The sequence below is a fragment of the Cebus imitator genome, unplaced genomic scaffold, assembly GCF_001604975.1.
Source record: "Cebus imitator isolate Cc_AM_T3 unplaced genomic scaffold, Cebus_imitator-1.0 Scaffold0, whole genome shotgun sequence".
NCBI classification, from domain to species: domain Eukaryota; kingdom Metazoa; phylum Chordata; class Mammalia; order Primates; family Cebidae; genus Cebus; species Cebus imitator.
In genome coordinates, this window is record NW_016107315.1 from 11,629,641 (window position 1) to 11,634,887 (window position 5,247).

Sequence of the window (5,247 nt, forward strand, 5' to 3'; positions counted from 1 at the left end):
GCCCTCCCAAAGTGCTGGGTTTATAGGCATGAGCCACTGGGCCTGGTCTATCTTGTTTTAAGCGTTGCTTGAGAATGACCTATTCTAAATAAATGCCATGAAATTCAGTAGCTAGAATCCACAGGACTTGGTGACTGCTTTGGAGTGAGACTGACAGAAAGATGTTCTGTCTGCGGTAGTGGTTCTTAGCCTCTTCTCAAACTGGCCATGCTGGACTTCCTGCCAGAGGCTCTGTGTCTAGGGGCCAGCCAGGAGGCCCAGGCCTCTGTGCTTTACAGACCTCGACGGTGGCTTCTGATGTAGAGCAAGCATTGAGAACCACTGCTCCAGGTGTGATCTCATACCTGGCAAATGGGCAGATGATAGTTCCAGTCCTTAGACAGGAAGTATGGGAGATGGAGCAGATTTAGGAGGATTTTAAATTCGGTTTCCGCTACTTGACACTTTGAGGTGCTGCTGGGAGATTTCCAGGCAGAATAAAGTTGAATGTGTGGATTTAAAGCTCAGAAGGAAAGTCTGGACTGGGAAAACAGTCTGGTTAGCCACGTGGAGCAGGGGTTCTTAACCAGGAGCTTGTAAACCCAGGGAGTTACATGGACAGTTTTGTGGGAACGTATATGTGTACATTGTTTTTCCTGGGGCAAATAAAGGTTTCTGATTTCACAGGGCCCATGACTCCACAAAAGTTAAGAGTCTGATGAGAACAGTGGTTGATCCATGGGACAAAGTAAGTTTACAGTGGAACCCTGCTGGGGCAAGAAGGGAAAAGGCCCCTTCTTTTCTCTGGCCCAGCTGGCAGGTACCTCCCCTTAGGCCCCTGCCTGCTGCGGATCTATACCTCTCTAGCTGCCACGGCAATACTTTGTCATCTTTTAGGTTCTTGTATCCGACTGAAGTCTTTTCTGCTTTAATTTACATTTTTAACCAAAGTAATATAGGTGCACAATTGTAAAAGTTTAGATAGATGTATAAAACTTTTTTTTTTTTTTTTTGAGACACAGTCTTACTCTGTCACCCAGGCTGGAATGCAGTGGTGTGATCTTGGCTCACTGCAACCTCTGCCTCCTGGGTTCAAGCGATTCTCCTGCCTCAGCCTCCCAGGTAGCTAGGATTACAGGCATGTGCCATGACACCTGGCTGATTTTTGTATTTTTTTTTTTTTTTTTTGAGACGGAGTTTCGCTCTTGTTACCCAGGCTGGAGTGCAATGGCGCAATCTCAGCTCACCGCAACCTCCGCCTCCTGGGTTCAGGCAATTCTCCTGCCTCAGCCTCCTGAGTAGCTGGCATTACAGGCACGCACCACCATGCCCAGCGGATTTTTTGTAGTTTTAGTAGAGATGGGGTTTCACCGTGTTGACCAGGATGGTCTCGATCTCTTGACCTCATGATCCACCCGCCTCGGCCTCCCAAAGTGCTGGGATTACAGGCGTGAGCCACCGCGCCTGGCCTGATTTTTGTATTTTTAATAAAGGCGGGGTTTCACCATGTTGGCCAGACTGGTCTCGAACTCCTGACCTCAAGTGATCCCACCTGCCTCGGCGTACCAAAGTGCTGGGATTACAGGCGTGAGCCACTGCTCCTGGTTGACAAAACTTAAAATGAGAAACAACAGCCCCTAATATAAGAGCATTTCCTTAGTCTGAAGATGTCATTGAGTAACTCTAAGGCCTTCTCTGGGTCAAACAGACTCACTGTAATCTTCTCTCAAAAAGTCCAGCCCTCCTTCTCTCTGTCATCAAGTCCTCTCCCCTTCCTTTGTCCCCCTCACCTTTTATCTTCCTCGTCCTCATTGTCACCATTGGTAAGCAGTACTGAGCACCCAAAGGGTGCCAAGACACTGTAGGAAGCTGGAAGATGGCTGTAGAGCCCATGCTAGGAGCTTCTTCATTTTCCTCTTTCTCTGCCCCATGGAGAGGGACAAAGTTCCCAAGCAGATCCAGGCTCAGGAACAGCTGAAGTCCTGGTCTGGGCCTTCCTGTGGTTTTCCTAACTCACCAAGTTACAGGTCAGTCAGAGTAGCAGTGCTTCTGACCTTGGCAAGGAGCTGGAAAGATCTGGATGGGAAGTCAGAGCCTGTGTGACAGTCCTGGCCCTGCCACCCACTAGATGTATAACCCTGAGCCAGCTGATTCCTCTCCAGGGCCTCGGCTTCCCCATCTGTCATATGACCAGTGATCTCTAGAAAGCCACACAGCTCAATATCTTGGGGGTGAGCCATCTGATATAGTCCTGGCCCTTTCAGGCCATGATGGCACTGATAGTCCCATGGTGTCAGCTCATGGGATATCTGCAGAGACTGGCCATTGTGGCTCCCTCCTAACTCTGCATTTCCTGGGGAGCCCGCTGCCCAGAGCCCATAGGAGCCCTGGGGGAGGACGAATCCTGCTGGCTTTGCCATTTCCTCAGCCTGACTGGCAAGCAGCCTTTTTCCTCCCAGCCTCTACCCTACCTCCTGTGTTTCATAGGAAGGGAGGAAGCAGCCACGGCAGCATAGAACAAAATGGTAATATTTGGACATTACCATTCAAAGGATTCAAAGGACATTTTTATCCTTAAAGATTTGAATCAAAATAGAGCATCCAACTTATACAAATACTGATTAATTTTTAGACAGAGAATTTTCCAGAATGACTTTCACAAAGCCAACAATTAAATACTTGATTTATGGCCTTTATAGTAGTTTTCTTTTTTATTTTAATGAACTTTTTAAATATAATTTTTGAAACTCTTTATTTATTTATTTGAGACGGAGTCTCACTCTGTCACCCAGGCTAGAGTAAAATGGTGCAATCTTGGCTCACTGCAACCTCTGGCTCCTGGGTTCAAGCAATTCTCCTGTCTCAGCCTCCAGAGTATCTGATGTGTGGCTAAGTTTTGTATTTTTAGTAGAGACAGGGTTTCACCATATTGGTCAGGCTGGTCTCGAACTCCTGACCTCAGGTGATCCACCTGCCTCAGCCCCTCAAAGTGCTGGGATTACAAGCGTGAGCCACTGCACCCAGCCTAAAACTATTACTTTAATGTCCTGCTTCAATGGTTCCACTAACATCTTCTGTTCTTTGGGCTTTTTTTGTTTTGTTTTTGAGACACGGTCTCACTCTGTCACTCAGGCTGGAGTGCAGTGGTGTGATCTCAGGTCACTGCAGCCTCGATCTTCCAGGCTCAAGCTATCTTCCCACCTCAGCCTTCTGAGTAGCTGGGACTACAGGCAAGTGCCACCACTCCTGGCTAATTTTTGTATTTTTTGTAGAGATGGGGTCTCACCATATTGCCCAGGCTGGTCTCAAATTCCTGGGCTCAAGCAATCTCCCTGTCTCTGCCTCAAAAAGTCCTGGGATTACAGGCATGAGCCACCACACCTGCCTCATCCTCTGTTCTGATGTGATGTGAAGTGCTGAGAAATTCAAGTGTGTGCACCTAGGTCAGTCTTGCCTGGGGACCTCCCAGAGTTTAGATCTCTGGCTTGGGAACCTCACCTTCTCCCTAAAGTGGAAAGGGAACCTGCATGTGAAGAGCGCGACTCTGAGCCAGGCTCTGAGCTCAAACCTGGGTCAGCCTCCCTCAGCCGTGTGATTTTGCACCACTTGCTAAGTCCCCTGAGCCTCATCTTTCTCACCTCTAAAATGAGAATAATAGTAGTACCTACCTGCTTACTTCAGGAGAGCTGTTTGTATTATATAAGTATACTTGATTGTTGCCACAAACACAATAGCATTAAATAATCACTTGTGTGAAACTTCTATTCACCCAGCACGTCATGGAAGCTCCAGAAGCGCCACTTACTCTGTTACTGTCAGCATCATCATTTAAGAATCAAGCTCGGGCCAGGCGCGGTGGCTTAAGCCTGTAATCCCAGCACTTTGGGAGGCCGAGGCGGGTGGATCACGAGGTCAAGAGATCAAGACCATCCTGGTCAACAACCTCTACTAAAAAATACAAAAATTAGCCAGCTGTAGTGGCACAAACCTGTAGTCCCAGCAACTTGGGAGGCTGAGGCAGGAGAGTCACTTGAACCACAGAGGTGGAGGTTGCAGTGAGCCAAAATTGCGCCACTGCACTCCAGTCTGGTGATAGAGCGAGTCTCTGTCTCAAAAAAAAAAAAGGCTGGTCTGATGGTTGTGGGTTATCAGAACTTATTAGCATTAGTGTCACTAAAGTTGGTATACAACCCCCCACTGCTAAATTTGACTGGCTTTTTGAAAAAAAAAAAAAAAAAAAAAAAAAAAAAAAAAAAAAAAAAAAAAAAATCAAACGCTGTTTTCTTCTTCTTCTGACCACTGGGTGGCACCATAGAATTGATTCTGGGATTAAAAAAAAGGCAGCCTTGGTTGAACAATATGATAATGCTGGTTTTTCATAGGTCAAAACCAGCAAATTATCTGCAATTTCATATGATTCTTCCTAATATTTGCAGTGCCGCTGCACTGAGCTGTTTCCCTTTGGCTTCATCTTAGCGAATCACGAACACATTTCATGGACTCGCTGCCGGGGCTCCTTGCAAGCCTTTTGGGTTCTCTGTGCAGCCCAAGCCGCCCAGGACCTAGGAGGCCAGGGCTGTGTCTATGGTGTGGATGGCCTGAGCCTGCTAGAGTAGGCCCAGGACCCCACCGGGACTTGCCACTGGAGACTTGGGGCCAAGGGCTCATCTGAGCTGGGAAGCGAGGGCTAGAAAGACAGCATTAGGATTGAGGGGGCTGGGTGTGGCGACTCACGCCTGTAATCCCAGCAGTTTGGGAGGCCGAGGCAGGTGAATCACCTGAGGTCAGGAGTTCAAGACCAGCCTGGCCAACATGGTGAAACCTCGTCTCTAAAAAAAAAAAAAATACAAAAATTCAGCCGTGTGCAGTGTCTCACTCCTATAATCCCAGCACTTTGGGAGGCCAAAGTGGGTGGATTGTGAGATGAGGAGATTGAGGCCATCCTGGCTAATGTGGTAAAACTGCATCTCTACTAAAAATACAAAAAATTATCCAGGCATGGTGGCAGGTGCCTGTAATCCCAGCTACTCAGGAGGCTGAGGCGGCAGCCTGATGTGAGAGGTTGAACCTGGGAGGTGGAGGTTACAGTGAGCTGAGATTGCATCACTGCACTCCAACTGGGTGACAGTGAGACTCTGTCTCAAAAACAAAAACAAAAACAAAAAAATGAAACAAAACAGGCCGGGCGCGGTGGCTCAAGCCTGTAATCCCAGCACTTTGGGAGGCCGAGGCGGGTGGATCACGAGGTCAAGAGATCAAGACCATCCT